At 53.0% G+C, this 18,395-nt stretch overlaps 1 protein-coding gene across 1 annotated transcript in view; it reads right to left on the bottom strand.

The window, feature by feature from the left end:
* The window catches only part of PRRT4 (proline rich transmembrane protein 4), a 32,824-nt gene extending 23,694 nt beyond the window's left edge, over positions 1-9,130 (bottom strand). The window contains exon 1 of the mRNA XM_028746426.2: positions 8,945-9,130. The gene's annotated coding sequence lies outside the window, so the exon portion shown is untranslated. The remainder of the gene's footprint in view (positions 1-8,944) is intronic.
* Between the last annotated feature and the right edge of the window lie 9,265 nt (positions 9,131-18,395).

Genomic DNA, 18,395 nt, shown 5'->3' with positions numbered 1-18,395 from the left:
TTACGTATAAGCTAAACAAGCTCTAGCTTAGGGCCCCACTCTCTTGGGGGCCCCCAAAAAATTTAAAGGGAAAAAACTGGATGTACACTTCCGAAATATAAGATAAAAAACAAATAAAATAAAACCTACATACAGCAACCGTGTTTTGTGTTGTGTTGGCTCCTCGGATGTAAGCCATGGCCCCCGCCTGCTAGCCTGCTCCCTAAAGTATCACCGGTTTGCTCCTTTCTATATATTGGGTGCCTACATTCTAAATGGACTGGGTGCATGACAACATATGCAAATAGCTTGAGATATGTACAGTGGTATCTTGGGTTACAGACGCTTCAGGTTTCAGACACTTCAGGTTACAGACTCCACTAACCCAGAAATAGTACCTCGGGTTAAGAACTTTGCTTCAGGATGAGAACAGAAATTGTGTTCCAGCAGCGCGGCAGCAGCAGGAGGCCCCATTAGCTAAAGTGGTGCTTCAGGTTAAGAACAGTTTCAGGTTAAGAACAGACGTCCAGAACGATTTAAGTTCTTAACCCGAGGTACCACTGTATTAGGTCCATCAATGACCCTATAGCATCTATTCAACACAAAAACCAGTGACAATTTGTTGTGGACAAAGGACAGCTGGACATATCAAGGGCCCCATGACCTTCAGCAGCTGAGGGCCGCATCAAATCCGGCCCTGATCAGGGGCAGTTACTTCCCAAGGAGGGGCCATGGGCCTGATCCAGGAGGCTCGTCTCATGTTCTTACGGCCGAAAGCGAGGGGGGGTCTTGCTAGCAGGATTACGCATTGCACCCCATCCGTGGGTGGGTAGTTGGGTACCCAAATGGATGACAGGCGGGTCATAAAGTGTTTTAAACAATGAAGAAATGATCCAATTAGCCCTCTAAAGGCTCACTAAAGATTTGCACATTTCTTCTCCATGCTTAGAAATGCTCGTATTGCGGGGGGTGGGTGGACGGACTAGATGGCATTTGGGTTTCCTCCCTGCTCGAGGATTCTCTGCTTCTAGGATTGAGGCATCAACAGGGCCCATTAGAAGCTGGGAGGCGCTGAGAGGCAAAGGGGGGGGGGGGGAGCCAACGCCCCTTTCAGATCTTTGTAGATCTTTGCAGGGCTCCTCTTATCTCTGGCATGCAGAGAAGCCGGGAAGTCAGGATTCTTTGCCTGAGCCCATGACCTATGGCTGACCCGGGGGGAGGGCAGGAAGGCTTCTCCCTGGAGCACCCCAAATCCCCCACCAGCCACACCTTTGAGGCACAGAGGGCTGCCAGAATGGGACGGCTGCTGCTGCTGCTTCTTCTTCTTCTTCTTCTTCTTCTTCTTCTTCTTCTTCTTCTTCTTCTTCTTCTTCGATCGCTCGTAGCCGAGTAAGATTGTCTTCCATAAACACGGTTTTAACAGTGACCTTGGAGGCCAATTCTGGATCCACATGTCCTTCCACAGTGGGGACATTGGTTTCCGGGTGGGAGTTGATCCCGGTGTGGATTTGCCAAGCGTGCCTTCCTCTTGGCACGTTTCTCCCTTGCGTCCTGAGTTCGAGTGTCTTCAAAGCTCATGACACTTTTGGTCAAGGCTGTTCTCCAACTGGAGCGCTCGCAGGCCAGTGTTTCCCAGTTTGTCGGTGCTTATACTACCTTTTTTTAGATTTGCCTTGAGAGAGTCTTTAAACCTCTTGTTGACCACCAGCATTACGCTTTCCATTTTTAAGTTCGGAATAGAGTAGCTGCTTTGGAAGACGATCACCCGGCATCCGCCCAACATGACCAGTCCAACGAAGTTGATGTTGAAGAACCATTGCTTCAACACTGGTGATCTTTGCTTCTTCCAGTACACTGGCATTAGTTCGTCTGTCTTCCCACAAGGGTCCTGAGCTCTGTGAGTGCGGCTTTCTCCTTATTGAAGTGCAGAGTGTTTGAGGACCTGGACATTCACAGGGAAACCAAAATGCTTCTTTACAAAGCTATTGTAGAACGGGACGGCAGGTTTGCCTCCGCTGCAATGCATCACCAGGTTGGCATTGCAGGGGTCCAGTGGCCAGGACAGGAAAGCCCCCTTTTCTGGCTTCTGCTCTCCAAAAGCTCAGGAACCAGCTGGGGAGCTGATGGTGGGGGTGGCTGGGACACCCTGCGAGCATCTAGCACATGGGTAGGCAGACTAGGGCCAGATCCGGCCCAATCACCTTCTAAATCTGGCTCATGGGTGGTCCAGGAATCAGCTTGTTTTAACATGAGTAGAATGTGGCCTTTTATTTAAAATGCATCTCTGGGTTATTTGTGGGGGATAGGAATTCATTCATATATTTTTTCCCAAAATATAGTCCGGCCCCCCACAAGATCTGAGGGACAGTGGACCGGCCTCCTGCTGAAAAAGTTTGCTGACCCCTGATCTAGCAAGATGCAGCGTCCCCTGGGAGCCTAGCCCACGATGGTGGCTTTGATGGCTGGGACAGCTCCACACCCCCAGCGTCTTCACGCTCCTCCTCCTCCGAAACTGCATCTCCGTGAGATTCAGGCCAGCTATACCTGCCCAGGGATGGTCGCAGCTCTACAGAAATCAAAAGATATTAGGAACCATACAGCCAGGGTTTAGCATCACATACCTTTTTGCCCCACTCTTTCCAGACACAAGTCTGCACTTAAAAGCATTTTCGTCTTTGCTCCAGGGCTTTCCCCACAAGCCCCCCTCCACTCTTTAGTGCTCAACTGGAGCAAACAGCAATTCAGGGTTTCCACGGATTGATGTTTGCTCCGACTGAGCGCTAAAGAGTGTGTTTTCATGGGGAAAGCTCTGCAGCAAAAAAAGAGGGGCTGCTCGGACACAGAGCTTTAAAGTGCTGGCCATGCCTGGAAAGAGTGGAGGAAAGGGAAGTGTGGCATAATGGTTAGAGTGTCAGACTAGGACCTGGGGGGGGGGCAGACACTGCCTGTCTCAGCCTAACCTACATTGCAGGGTTGTTGTGGGGACTAAATGAGGAGAAATATGGCAGTCCCCAGAGAGGCAGTGTGGTGTAGCGGTTAGAGTGTCAGATTAGAACCTGGGAGGGACCAGGATTCAAATCCCCACTCAGCCATGAAGCTTGCTGGGGGGCCTTGGGGGGGCAGTCACTGCCTCTTTCAACCCAGCCTACCTCACAGGACTGTTGTGATGATAAAACAGGGAAGACTATGCAAGCCACGTTGAGCTCTTTAAAGGGGAAAAACCAGAGAATTAAAATGCATTCGGTCCATCCATATGCAAACAAGGCTTAGAAAGGCCTCTAGCTTGTGGCTGCTTCTGAACAGCTTTGAGCACAGATGCGTTTCTGTGAAATGCGATATATAAATAAATAGGCTGCGACTTGTACGTTTTGCACCCAGTCGGGGCCCGTCTGCTGCCTCCAGTACAAACTTCACATGCCTGGCAGCATCGACGGAGAAGGGTGCCAGCATGGCTGAGGGAACGTCCCCCGCTCTGTGAAATAACCAAGGGTGCGAGCAGGGCCGGATTGAGGTTTGGTGAGGCCCTCAGCTCCTGAAAGTAATGGGGCCCTTTCTATGTCCAGCTGTCCTTTGTCCACAACAAATTGTCACAGGTTTTTTTGTGTGTCGAATATATGCTATATGGAAATTTATGGACCTAATAGGTATCTCAAGCCATTTGCACATAACAAAATATGTATTTTATCAAAGCAATTGTTGAAAAGTTCATGCAAAGTCCATGCAGAATGTAGGCACGCTATGTCTAGAAAGGAGCAAACCAGTGATATTTTAGGGAGCAGGCGGGGCCCGTGACTCACATCATAGGAACCTACACAACACAATGTAGGTTTTATTTTATTTGTTTTTTATCTTCTATTTTGGAAATGTACATCCTGTTTGTTTTTCCTTTAATTTTTTTGCAGGCCCCCAAGAGAGTGGGGCCCTAAGCTAGAGCTTATTTAGCTTATACGTAAATCCGGCACTGGGTGCGAGGCATCTTCCTCCACCTATTTTGCCAGGAAAACGGGCCATTTCCACCCGGATGGGCAGCATGCAAGTCGTTCTCAAAGGAGACGAGGGAATCCCATTCTGGAGTGAGGCTTGAAATATGGGAAGCTGCTCTGCACTGAGTCCCTCCAGCCCTGCCCGGAGACGTCAGGAATTGAACCTGGGGCATTCTGCATGCAAGGCAGATGTCCTGCGGCTGAGAAGCAGCCCTTCCCTGGCTGGAGGAGTCCTGGGAGGAGGCGTGCTGCTCAGAGGGGGCACCCTGAGCCCTGGGACAGAGTCACAGACTGGTAGGGCCCCCCTGATTGCCTGCAGAAGAACCCCGGTTCACTCCCTATCAAAACCAGGCAGGGCTGAGGGAAGCCCCCTGTCTGAAAGCCCCCACCAGGAGCTTATGGAAGTGTCAATGGACCAGTTTGGGAGGTGAGGGCATTGGTTTGTTCTGGTTTTCATTAGGTATGTTGCAGTTTCGTTCTGTGAACCTGCCCTGGGTTCTTTGGACGAAGGGTAGCATACAAATTATGCTTCCTCCGGTCCCATTTCATCGACCCGACCTGGGGCTCGGGAGAGAGGAGTTCCTCACTGCTCTGCAATGTACACCCAGCATGGGACACGGGTGGCGCTGTGGTCTAAACCACTGAGCCTCTTGGGCTTGTCAATCAGTTCCAATCCACACGACGGGGTGAGCTCCCATTGCTCTGTCCCAGCTCCTGCCAAATTAGCACTTTGAAAGCATGCCAGCGCAAGTAGATAAATAGGTACCGCTCCGGCGGGAAGGTAAACGGCATTTCCATGCGCTCTGGTTTCCGCCACAGTGTTCTGTTACACCAGAAGTGGTTTAGTCCTGCTGGCCACATGACCCAGAAAGCTGTCTGTGGACAAACGCCAGCTCCCTCGGCCTGAAAGCAAGATGAGTGCCACAACCCCATAGTTGCCTTTTTTTACCTTTTACCCAGGATGGGCCACCCAGAGGGCAGTCAAATGCCAGCACCCGAAGCCCCTCTCTTGCTCGACTAGATGCGGCCGGATCCAGGAGACTCTCCTAATGTTCTTATGATATGCATGCCCTCTGCCGGGTACATATGTGTGCATGTGGAATGGAGAGCACATGTGGGCTGCCCCGACTCCCCATTGTGCTTGTCTGGGGGGGGGGGACGGGACAGGACCCTCTGCTTCTTCGGTGGGGCCAGGCAAGAGGTGAGGGGTTGCAGAGAGAGAGGGCGGAAATATGAGAGACAGGAGCAGACCTGCCGAGGCATCTGGCTCTCGGAGCCGGCCTTGGCCCCAATGTCAGCAAGGCTCCTAAATCCCAGGGTAAGCACAGAAACAACCCCCTCTCCCCACCCCCTAAGCAGCTCGCAGCAAAACAGCCCCAGCCAAACCCTCAACAACAAGCCGCCTGAGTCACGGAGCTGGGTGGGTGGCGAACAACACAGCCCCGGCAAGAGGCGCATGGACAGCTCTGCACACCCACAACCCACAACAGTCACCATGGCAGAAAGTGAGCAGGAAGAGGAGGAGGAGGGTGGTTTTCAAAGAGGATTGAGCAAATTCATGGAGCAGGAGAGAGCTCTGCGTAGCTGCTAGCTGCTGTGCTCACCTATAGCCACCTATAGCTAGGGACGCGGGTGGTGCTGTGCTCTAAACCACAGAGCCTAGGACTTGCCGATCAGAAGGTCGGCGGTTCGAATCCCCGCGACAGGGTGAGCTCCCGTTGCTCGGTCCCTGCTCCTGCCATACTAGCAGTTCGAAAGCACGTCAAAGTGGAAGTAGATAAATAGGTACCACTCTGGCGGGAAGGTAAACGGTGTTTCCGTGCGTTGCTCTGGTTCGCCAGAACCGGCTCAGTCATGCTGGCCACATGACCCGGAAGCTGTATGCCGGCTCCCTCAGCCAATAAAGTGAGATGAGCGCCGCAATCCCACAGTCGGTCACGACTGGACCTAATGCTCAGGGGTCCCTTTACCTTTATAGCCAGTGGCGTAGCAGGGTCAGGTGGTACCCGGGGCAGAAAATTTATTGTCACCCACCCCCCACATTGATATCTTTTTGCTGAGCTTTTTTTGGGGGATTCCAGGGTTTGCCAAAGTTGTTCAGCTTTTTGCTCCAGAGTTCCCTCCCCCCTCTGCTTGTTCGCTCGCCTGCCTCCTTCGCATCCTCTCACTGAATGCCTCCTCCACCAGCCCGGGAGCGCGGGGCTGTATAAACGAAGGCGGAAGGGGGGGGGGACACCGCAGCTCCCGCCCTTCCCCAGATGGATCGGGGTAGGCGGGAGTCGGGGGCGGGTGATGCGCTGAATGTCAGCCCCCTCAATGACACCTGGGGCGGTTCGCCCCCTACCGCCCCCACCTTGCTCCGCCCCTGCACATAGCTTAGTTGCTAGGGCATGAAACTCTTCAGGGTTGTGGGTTCGAGTTCCACATTGGGCAAAAGAGTCCTGCTTTGCGGGGGGGGGGTTGGACCAGATGACCCTTGCGCCCCCTCCCATTCTACGATTCTGTGATGGCTACGCTTTGCTCTCCACAGTCAGAGGCCGTCGTGCTTCTGAATCCCAGTTGCTGGAATGTGCAGGAATGGAGAGCTGCTCTTGTGCTTGCTGGTTTCCCACAGGCACCAGTGAGAACAGGATGCTGGACTGGGTGAGCCATTGGCAAGGCGGGAGCTGGCTCTCACTGAACACACCAGGCAGGGCGTGTGAGGGGGGGGGACAGGGGCCCACCTGAGCCCAGAAGCATCTTCCTTTCAGCTCCAGGGTCCCGAAGGTATGAGAAGCTGCCCACCTTTCTGGTTTGGTTTTGGGCAAATGGTGGTGAAACTCTTCTCCCGAGTGAGACATGGGGCCAGGAGAAGTCAGAGCACCAAGAGCACTTCGGGGCATGGGCAGAATGCCTTCTGTCCTCAGAGCCTGCCCGGGGGGCCATGCTTGGTGATCCCAGGCCCCAATGCAAACCGTGGCACTTTGCTTTCCTGCCTTGTTTTAGTACCAGATGTTATTATCTGCTCACGTGCCCTTTCCCTTACGCAACCAGTTTAAATTGCAAAGGGGAAATTCACAACCTTCCGGCATGAAGCAGCAGGAGAAAAGCCGCATTTGCAGGACTGGGAAGCCTGGGGAAAGATTCCTAAGGAGTGAGAGTGTTGCAAAGTCACGGTGCCACCACCAAGAAGGCCCTTCTTCATCCCTCCAGCCACCCCTCAGAGGGCAGGAGACAGGATCCTGGTGCAATGTGGACAAGCACATGACATGGACCTCGGGGACCCTTTGGGGTCCCCTCTGGTCTCCCCCTTCTCAGCTGGGGAGGGATTTCAAGGTCAACAAGGAGCAGCGGTCCGAGTTGAGCCTGGAAAGAAACTGGGAGCCGCCATGCACAAAGAGACGCAGGCCCCAGGTCTGAGCAAATACTGTGGGTTGCACCTGCCCCCAAGCCCTACTCAGAGTACACCCATTGAAATCAAGGGGCATGGCAAAGTCCATCCATGTTAATGGCCCTGACTGTATTCAGGGCTAGCTGCAGGTTCCAAATTGCCTGCAAGAGCTTTGAACACCCAGGCAGAAAGGTGGCAGGTGGCTCAAGTAGGAAGGAAACCAGCCCCCAAGCCCCTCTGCCCCAGAGATGGGAGGGGGCCGCCTTCCTTACCTGCAGGTTGAAGGGAGAGACCTCCCTGCCATGTGGTTGTCAGATGCGTTTTTGGGCCCCAGTGAATCTTTGCATGTTTTAAATGCCCCTCTCTGGGCTGCTCTGCTACAGCCTCTCCCTCTGCCCTATGTGAGCTTGTGGGTGTGCAAATTGCCCCATGGAAAAGGCTGTCCTGCTCCTTCCAGAGGACAGCTGGTGCCCCCCCCCCTACGGCCGATCTGAAGCCCACTCCGTTCCTCTCCTCCTTCTCTGTCACAGCGTGTGGAAGGAGAACGTGGGAAGAACTTGCCGGGTCCGGCCAAGGGCTCATCTCCTCCAGCCTGCCTGTGGGAAACCAGCAAGCAGGGTCGGAGCCCAAGAGGAGCCAATCTCCCTCCTGCGGTTTCCAGCCACTGGCATTCAGAAGCGTCGCTGCCTCCGACTGGCGAGGCAGAGTCCGGCCATCCTTAATGCCTCGCAGTAACTCTTAAGACCCAGGCGAGGTGAAAAGGAGCACCTCAGAGCCTAAAAGCAACCCACATGCCGGGAAAGGAGGGGGGGGAGAAACTGAGGGCGTCCACACGTGCCCCAAAGCAGGCCAGACCCCTGGGCAAGGCGCCTGCGGAACCTCGGCGAGCCAGAGGGCTCTAGTCAGCCAGCCAAGCTGCATGCAAGAGAAGAGCAGCGCCCGCTTCTCAGAACGCAACCAGAATCATGAGAGGGGAGGCTAAGGCTACTCTGGCCGCCTCGAACCCAGTCAGAATCCAAACTGCCCTTGCACCGTCTCGTCTGAACGTTTGGCACTGCCAGATGAAGCCACGGGAGGGGGAGAGAGCGGAACGCCGAGAGGGCCTCTTGGGAAAAGAGCCCCCAGCACCACACCGCGCGCATCTTCCGCGCAGCGCAGCTGACCCGGAGAGAGAGAGAGAGCGGGCGCGTAAAAGCAGCGCGCACATCAGCCCCGGCCAGCCCGCCCCGTCGGCTCCCTTGCTCCGCGGACGGTCCCGGGCAGGCGGGCTTGCTGGGTGGGGGGGCGACGGAGAGCCCTGTCCCCAACCCAGGGCCCCGATCCTGGAGGGCTCCTGCCCTTCAGCAGGAGGAGGGATGGAGGGATGGATGTGCCCCCTGCTCCCCTCCTGCGAGGGCGCCTGCGGGCAACTCAGCCCCCCCCCTTCCAGCCTGCATTTAGGCAGCAGAGCCGGCCTTCCTCTCCCCCCCCCCTCCGCGCCCGCCCCCGGCACAGCCTGCACCCAACTCTGCCCCCCTCCCGCCCCACGGAAGGCGCCTCTGGCTCGCCGCGCCCGCCCGTCGGGGGGCTCTCCCGCCCCGGCCGCTCCTCGCCCCGCGCCGGAGCCGCTCACCTGGACGCGCTCTTGCCGCAGCCGCCTGGCTCGGGCTGGGCTCCTCGGCTGGCGCCGCGCACGACGAGGCGGAGGCGACGAGCAGCAGCAGCAGCAGCAGCGCCGGCCGCGGCTCCTCCTCTCTGCCGCCCGTCGGAGGGACGCGCGCAGCAGCAGCGCGCCGAGGAGGCAGGCGAGCGCCCGGGCCGCCCCCTCCCTGGCGGAGCCACTCCGGATTCCGTGCGCATCCACTGGCGCGCGCGCCGACGCTCATCCCCGCCCTCGCCGCAGCCGCAGGCTCGCCGGGCAGCCCAGGGCGGAGGCCGTTTGAGGGACCGAGGACCGTGGAAAGGGCTTCGGACTCAAGGAGAGAGGGTCTCCGAGCATGTGCAGAGGGCCGCCAAGCCACGGCAGCAGCGGCCACCAACCTCTGCTACCGCAGAAGGCAGAATGAGGATTCCAGAGGACATGATTGGACCAAAACTCCCGAAATGGATTTCAGTAGGAAGAAATCCAAGGTTCTACATGAGGTTTTTAAGCAGAGGTTGGGTGGTCATCTGCCATGGATGTTTTAGTTGAGATTCCTGCATTGCAGGGGGTTGGGCTGGATGATCTTCAGGATCCCTTCCAGCTCTACAATTCTTGTTGCCATTCGTCTGTCTCGGGTGTGAAGTCAAGCCGCTGTGTTAGCAGCACCCAAGTGACCTCCCTGGGGCGCAAGCCTGGACAAGCCTATGATTCTAGGAAAAATTAGATTAGGATGGGGGACGCCTGGATTACTAGCAGTACATGTGAAAAGGATCTGGGGGTTTTGGTGGAGCACAAGCTGAACGTGAGCCAAGCGTGTGATGCAGCAGCGAAAAAAGCTAAGCCTATTCTAGGCTGCATCAACAGAAGTCGTGTCCAGATCAAGGGAAGTCATAGTACTATTCTGCCTTGGTCAGACCACACCTGTAATACGGTGTCCAGTTCTGGGCACCACAATTTAAGAAGGATGTTGACAAGCTGGGATGTGTGCAGAGGAGGGCAGCCAAGATGATCAAGGGTCTGGGAACCAAGCCTGATGAGGAATGGTTGAAGGAGCTGGCTATGTACAAGTGACAATAAAGTACAGTGGTACCTCGGGTTACATACACTTCAGGTTACATACACTTCAGGTTACATACACTTCAGACTCCGCTGACCCAGAAATAGTACCATGGATTAAGAATTTTGCTTCAGGATGAGAACAGAAATCATGCAGCGGTGGCGCGGTGGCAGTGGGAAGCCCCGTTGGCTAAAGTGGTGCTTCAGGTTAAGAACAGTTTCAGGTTAAGAACGGACCTCCAGAACGAATTAAGTACGTAACCAGAGGTACCACTGTATTTCAATTATGTGTAGCCTGGGGAGGAGGAGACTGAGATGTGCTATGAGAGCTCTGAGGGGCTGTCACCATCTTTTATTCTGCTGCTCCAGAGGGTAGGACTAGATGACCCTTGGGAGTCCCTTCTAACTGTACAGTTCTACGAATGGGCAAGGCAGCATCCACACTGGAGCATGTGCAAGGTGCTGGGGGGGCATTTGGTCTGCCTCTGACCAGGGAGGCCTGTGGCTTTGGAGATGAACCTGTGAACTGGGTGATGCTCCACCCCTGAATTATGCCCCCCCCCCAAAAAAAAACCCCACCTTCCACTCAGCTGGACCTTTGGTCCATCTCACTCAATATTGCCTACACTGACTGGCAGCTTCTCCCTGGGGTTCTCAGGCAAGGGGGTCTTTCCGTTGCCCTACCTGGAGATGCTGTGGATTGGGACCTTGCCACGCTGCCACGCTCTGAACTCTCAAGATCCAGCTCTGCCGCCTCCTTCTCCTGGGAGCAATCTGTCCCTGGATAAACTCGTTTGCCCCCCGGGGAAGCTGGCATCGCCCCTGGCTGGCATGCAGCAGCACCTGCTGTGGTGGGAAGGGCAGCTGCCAGCGTGAGCAAGAGCCCCCTGGCGCCGGGGAATCTCCCAGCGGGGCTGCAGCCCTGGAATGAGCAGCCAAATGTCACCAGAGCCCACAAGGCATTGGGGAGTCTCCTGCCACCCCATGGGCATCCGGGCTTTTGCCTTGCCTCTTGTGGCTGGGGGGGGGGGCTTCACTGCACCCACCTCACCCTGAGGTCTCCCCAGTCCCATTGGGCAAGCTGACCCTCACGATCAGTGCCGGATTTGCGTATAAGCTAAACAAGCTATAGCTTAGGGCCCCACTCTCTTGGGGACCCCCCAAAAAATTTAAAGGGGAAAAAACTGGATGTACATTTCCAAAATATAAGATAAAAAACAAATACAGTGGTACCTCGGGTTACAGACGCTTCAGGTTACAGACTCCGCTAACCCAGAAATAGTACCTCAGGTTAAGAACTTTGCTTCTGGATGAGAACAGAAATCATGCAGCGGCAGCAGGAGGCCCCATTAGCTAAAGTGGTACCTCAGGTTAAGAACAGTTTCAGGTTAAGAATGGATCTCCAGAACAAATTAAGTTCTTAACTTGAGGTACCACTGTAAAACAAAACCTACGTACAGCAACCATGTTTTGTATTGTGTAGGCTCCTATGATGTAAGTCACGGGCCCCGCCTGCTAGCCTGTTCCCTAAAATATCACTGGTTTACTCATTTCTATATATAGAATACCTGCATTCTGCATGGACTGCTTACAAATGGCTTTAGATACCCATTAGGTCCATAAATCACCATATAGCATATATTCAACACAAAAAACGGGGACAATTTGTTGTTGACAAAGGACAGCTGGACACATCAAGGGCCCTGTTACGTTCAGGAGCTGAGGGTGTCATCAGACCTAAATCTGGCCCTGCTCATGATCCCTTCCAACTTTAATTCTGTGATTCAATTATTCACAGCACAGAGTTAACCTATGGAACTCCCTTCCCCATGACACATGACGGCTACCCACCCAGATGGCTTTAAAAGAGGGTTAGACTCATGGAAGAGGAAGGCAGGGCTATCATGGCTCCTGGCCAGGTTGGTTTTCCCAGTAGTGATGTATGGAAGTGAGAGCTGGACCTTTAAGAAGGCCGATCGCCGAAGAATTGATGCTTTTAAATTCTGGTGCTGGAGGAGACTCTGGAGAGTCCCATGGACTGCAAGAAGATCAAACCTCTCCATTCTTAAGGAAATCTGCCCTGAGTGCTCACTGGAAGGACAGATCCTGAAGCTGAGGCTCCAAGACTTTGGCCGCCTCATGAGAAGAGAAGACTCCCTGGAAAAGACCCTGATGTTGGGAAAGATGGAGGGCGCAAGGAGAAGGGGATGACGGAGGACGAGATGGTTGGATTGTGTTCTCGAAGAGACCAGCCTGAGTTTGACCAAACTGCGGGAGGCAGTGGAAGAGAGGAGTGCCTGGCGTGCTCTGGTCCAGGGGGCCACGAAGAGGCGGACACGACTAAACGACTAAACAACAACAGCCAGGATGGCTGGACTCTGACTCCACGATTTGAGGCAGCGATGCTTCTGAACACCAGTTGCTGCTTTGGGGCTTCCCAGTGGGGCATCTGGTCGGCCACTGTGAGGACAGGGCGGGGGCCAGGATGGGGCCTCCTTGGCCTGATCCATTGGCCTCTTCCCATATTCTTTTGCTCTTACTCCATCTCAACACAATTCCACATTCTGTGATGAGTAGCAGCAGCTGTTGCACCCGGTGCTGAGATTTTTCAGGGCTGCCTCTCCAGCCACCTTGGGAACAGGATGCTGGCTTGTCTGGGCCCCTGGCCTGATCCTGCCAGCTCTTCTGGAGTTCTTAAAAGGCAGCTGCTCAGTGGTCTCTTTCCAGGCGTCCCTTCTCGGCCTCTTGCCGGAGCAGCAGCAGCAGCCAATGAGCCGGGAGGGAGGCAGGAGAACGAGGAGGAAGGTGATGTAATTGTTGCCAGGCGCTTTCCCCTGCCAAGCGTTGCCAGGGAGACGCGTGCGGAGCGGGGCCTGGGGCAGGGGCAGAGGCTTGTACCCCAGAACGTACCAGCCAGCCCTGAGCAATCTGAGGGGGAGGAAAATTCAGAGGTCCTGTGTTTGCGCAGGGCTTAGTCTGAGCCAGGGCTTCATGCTACAGGAGGTTCTCTCTCTGCTTTGGGTCTGGCTGCCTGATCTCTGGGTACCAGGCAGGTGGGGGTTGAACTGGAGGTGGGGAAAAATATGGGGAGGAGCGGCACAGCCATCCTTTGGGAGCTGGATGCGTTGTGCCTCAGACATTCATTTTATTTTATTTTTATTTAATCGCCATTATATCCTGCCTTTTTCTCCAGAGAGCTCAAGGTGGTGTACATCGTTCTCTTTTAATCCCCACGACAAGTGGGGCTGCATGTAGAGCTCTTTTGACAGGCCTGGAAAAGTCTCCAGAGAGTCCAGGTGGGATGAGTTGTCTTCCAGGGACTTAGCCACTGCCTGTGCACTCTGCTCGTGCTCAGAGGCACTGCCTTCCTCCTTTTGTTGTTGTTTAGTCGTGTCCGACTCTTCGTGACTCCCTGGACCAGAGCACGCCAGGCCCTCCTGTCTTCCACTGCCTCCCTCATGCTGGTAGCTTTGAGAACACTGTCCCACCATCTCGTCCTCTGTCCTCCCCTTCTCCTTGTGCCCTCCATCTTTCCCAACATCAGGGACTTTTCCAGGGAGTCTTCTCTTCTCATGAGGTGGCCAAAGTACTGGAGCCTCAGCTTCACGATCTGTCCTTCCAGTGAGCACTCAGGGCTGATTTCCTTAAGGATGGAGAGGTTTGATCTTCTTGCAGTCCATGGGACTCTCAAGAGTCTCCTCCAGCACCAGAATTCAAAAGCATCCATTCTTTGGCAATCAGCCTTCTTTATGGTCCAGCTCTCACTTCCATACATCACTACTGGGAAAACCATAACTTTTACTATACGGACCTTTGTTGGCAAGGTGATGTCTCAGCTTTGTCTCTGCTTTTAAAGATGCTGATTTAAGTGCTAGATTTACTTATAAGGCGATCAGCCTTCCTCCTTATTGGAGCCTATATCCAGTGGCTGAGTCCTAGCATTCAGTAGAGGCCCTGCGCCTGGTTCAAACTACGACCTTCTGCTTCACTGGATGTTCCTGACTTCTCGTGTTGTGAGAGAGGGAGGAAAACCTTTCCTCCATCCACTTTCCCCTTGCCGTTAATAATTTTATAAATGTCTATCATGCCACCGCTGGCTTGCCTTTTCTCGAAACTAAAATGTCCCAAATTCTGCAGCCTTTCTTCATTGCAGCGTCGCTCCTTCCCCTTGATCATTCTGGGGTCTGGAAATCCTGGATGTCAAAACTAAACAGGGCAGAGTCTGGTGTTTGCCAGGAGGGAGACCACCTGGGACCCCCCCCCCCCCATAATGCATGATAACACATTGAGTTCCATAATGAGAAAAAAGAGAAGAGAGGGAATGAATTAAAAACAGCCACCGTTACGGCTACTGCCAGATCCTGCAGCAGGGAATTCCGCACATCCCCTTGCATCCTCTGACATTCTCAAGTTGGGGGGGGAGGCCTCCCTGTGTCCTGTGGCTACTGAAGCAGAGTCCATTGCTGGGCATTCATTCGTGGCTCCCTCCTGGGAGGGCGAGGGCTGCCAAGCGAGTGGCCGGCCTGCATTCTGTTTCAGGAAACAAAGGCATCCCCTGGGCAGCCTGTGGGGTGGACAGCCTGCAAATCCCAGGCCCTGAAATCACTTCCTGCTCCGCAGACAGGCTGGAGGCAGCCGGACAATGGAGGCTCAGGCATGAAAGGGCTGCTTAGCCAAGCTGCAGAAGAACCCCGTGAGAGAAAGCGGGGAGCGTGCAGCCTGGCAGGGCTGCCAAGGGGAATTAGCGGGGCTGGCAATTGAGGCCGGTGCAGGAACCGCCCTTGGCTGTGCAGAGGGGGGAGCAGCTGGCAGAGGGCTGCCACAAGAGCCCATGGACAAGGTGGAGGTCCCCTCTGCCACCCCAGAGTGCCCTCCTGCTGCATCTTCTGCACTCAGTTGAACTATGGACCTAGGGAGCTTTCAAGGGCATCCAACCAATTCACGGCTGGACCACCGTGGTCAGGTTGTTCCTGGCCAGGAACAGCCAAAGGTGGAGAACCAGATGAATCCGCACAGAAACACAGCGTTTTACTTCAACTCGCCTGTGGAAACAACTTAGAGGCAGTGGAAGAAGGAAAACAACAGGAAGATTTAAAGGAGCTATTCGAAATGACTCTCAAAAGCAGGAGAGACATGAGATGATCAGAAGCATGGGAAGCCCCAACATTCTTCCGATGGAATAGGGACATCCTGCTCTACATCAGTATCCCTGCTGGTTAGTTGCATTTATTGATTTGGGGTTTGCTTTTTCCCTCGGGCTTCCCTAAATGCAATAACATCAACTTCACTGGACTGTGAAATATACTTGGAGTTGAGCGTGGATTTCATGCTCTTTATTCAGCTCATAGTGATGAGGAGGAATGGAAGTTCCCCCAGAATGTCTGCTTTATATACATTATTTACACAATGGGCTCCACCTGATTGGCTGATTCCGGAATTCTCCTGTAGGCCAATCTGGTTGCGGATTCACTTCCATCTGGAGCTGGATTGGGTGGCTCCTGCGGACCAGTCATACTGCTGCATTGTTCTAGGACCAATCAGACTGCTGCAATTTGGATCCTATTGTTCTAGGACCAATCAGACTGCTGCATTCTGGATCCTATTGTTCTTGGACCAATCAGACTGCTGCAATTTGGATCCTATTGTTCTAGGACCAATCAGACTGCTGCATTCTGGATCCTATTGTTCTAGGACCAATCAGACTGCTGCATTCTGAATCCTATTGTTCTAGGACCAATCAGACTGCTGCATTTTGGATCCTATTGTTCTAGGACCAATCAGACTGCTGCATTCTGAATCCTATTGTTCTAGGACCAATCAGACTGCTGCATTCTGGATCCTATTGTTCTAGGACCAATCAGACTGCTGCATTCTGAATCCTATTGTTCTAGGACCAATCAGACTGCTGCATTCTGGATCCTATTGTTCTAGGACCAATCAGACTGCTGCATTCTGAATCCTATTGTTCTAGGACCAATCAGACTGCTGCATTCTGGATCCTATTGTTCTAGGACCAATCAGACTGCTGCATTCTGGATCCTATTGTTCTAGGACCAATCAGACTGCTGCATTCTGAATCCTATTGTTCTAGGACCAATCAGACTGCTGCATTTTGGATCCTATTCAACTCAGTACATAACAGGAGGCAGGGATAGAAGCACAACTTGGTTGGCTTTCAAGGGGATCCAACCGATTCACGGCTGGACCACCGTGGTCAGGTTGTTCCTGTCCAGGAACAGCCAAAGGTGGAGAACCAGATGAAACCGATAGGAGGCAGCCCTGGGCACAGAGTCAGGCCGCCCTGCCCATTAGCCTGGCTGACACACTCTCCTCAGGCGTTGACAGGGGGGTGCATGTGCCATTGGGGGAGTTTATTTTGATTCACTTTTGTTATGTACGAAGCTTGGATCCTAGAACAATAGGCAAGTAGGATCCTATTATGCAACAACTAATTGCAGGAAAAGACCAATCAGGCTCCAGGAGGGAAGCAGAATCAGCCAATCAGACGGGACTCCCTGTGTAAATAATGTACCGTATTTTTCGCTCTATAAGACGCACCAGACCATAAGACACACCTAGTTTTTGGAGGAGGAAAACAAGAAAAAAAATATTCTGGATCTCAGAAGCCAGAACAGCAAGAGGGATCGCTGCGCAGTGAAAGCAACAATCCCTCTTCCTGTTCTGGCTTCTGGGTTAGCTGCGCAGCCTGCATTCGCTCCATAAGACGCACACGCATTTCCCCTTACTTTTTAGGAGGGAAAAAGTGAGTCTTATAGAGCAAAAAATACGGTATATAAAAGCCTGAGGTTTGGGGGGCAATTCTATCACTGTTTTACAAGCTGCAATAAAGAGCATGAAATCACTACAGGACTCCAAGTATATTTCAACTTTCAAGAATAGCATCTAGTGACAGAATCACAAAAGCATCTTCGGCAGCAGAGATGTCATTTTGGGGCTGGGGCAGTTAGTTGTTAGAAAGGCTGATGAATGCAGCACGCCCAGAAGAAGAAGAAATAGGACAAATAACTGTTTACTCCTTCCCTCGAGACTCCCACACACAAAACATTATTATTATTTTTTGTTAACAGTCCACAGGCAGCGCAAAACTCTTTATCGCAAGTGGGAGGCAAAAATGGTAAACAAGGCCAGGAAAAACTGATTGCAAGATGCAATAGAAAAGGATGAGATTGTCACCAGTAAGGACACCAAAACAGAAATACTGGTGTCAATTTTTTTGTTTTCTGGTTTGCCGTTTTCTGGTTTGCCACAAGTGGCAACTTGCTCCTTGGGGGGGGGGGACTCCACCCAGGATGCTCCCTTCAGGGGCAGGAGAGATGTTTGCCCCTCGCCTCCCCCCCTTTCTTCCCCCTCTGCACCACAAATCTCCAGATAACCAGCTTCTCCTCCTTGCTTCTTCTTCTCTCCCCCCCAAAAATAATCTTTATTAGTTTTCTGGTTACATACTCCACATACACATAATGTGTTGCATTTTACATTTATACTTGCTCCTAAGCGCTGACTTCCCTCCTTCCTTCTGGTTTTTTATATCACATATAAAATCAAATCCACAAACATGGTTTTAACAGTGAGTCTGTAAGTGACTGTGGAGGCCAACTCTGGATCCACACATCCTTCCACAGTGGGGACATTGGTTTCCAGGCGGGAGTTGATCCCGGTGAGGGTTTGCCAAGCGTGCCTTCCTCTTAGCACGTTTCTCCCTTGTGTCCTGAGTTCAAGTGTCTTCAAAGCCCAGGACACCTTTGGTCAAGGCTGTTCTCCAACTGGAGCGCTCACAGGACAGTGTTTCCCAGGTGTCGGTGTTCATACTACATTTTTATAGATTTGCCTTGAGACAGTCTTTAAACCTCTTTTGTTGACCACCAGCATTACGCTTTCCATTTTTAAGTTTGGAATAGAGAAGTTGCTTTGGAAGACGATCATCAGGCATCCGCACAACATGACCAGCCTGTTATGTACTGAGTTGAATAGGATCCAAAAGGCAGCAGTCTGATTGGTCCTAGAACAATAGGGTCCAGAATGCAGCAGTCTGATTGGTCCGCAGGAGCCACCCAATCCAGCTCCAGGTGGAAGTGAATCCGCAACCTGATTGACCTACAGGTGAATCCCGGAATTAGCCAATCACGTGGGGCCCATTGTGTAAATAATGTATATAAAGCAGACATTCTGGGGGAACTTCCTTTCCTCCTCACCACTATGAGCTGCATAAAGAGCATGAAATCCACTCTCAACTCTGAGTAGATTTCACAGTCCAGTGAAGTTGATGTTATTGCATTTAGGGAAGCCCGAGGGAAAAAGCAAACCCCAAATCAATAAATGCAACTAACCAGCAGGGATACTGATGTAGAGCAGGATGTCCCTATTCCAT

The sequence above is a fragment of the Podarcis muralis genome, chromosome 10, assembly GCF_964188315.1.
Source record: "Podarcis muralis chromosome 10, rPodMur119.hap1.1, whole genome shotgun sequence".
NCBI lineage: Eukaryota > Metazoa > Chordata > Lepidosauria > Squamata > Lacertidae > Podarcis > Podarcis muralis.
Note: the sequence above shows the minus strand (reverse complement) of the source record. Positions and strands in the feature narration are given on the sequence as shown.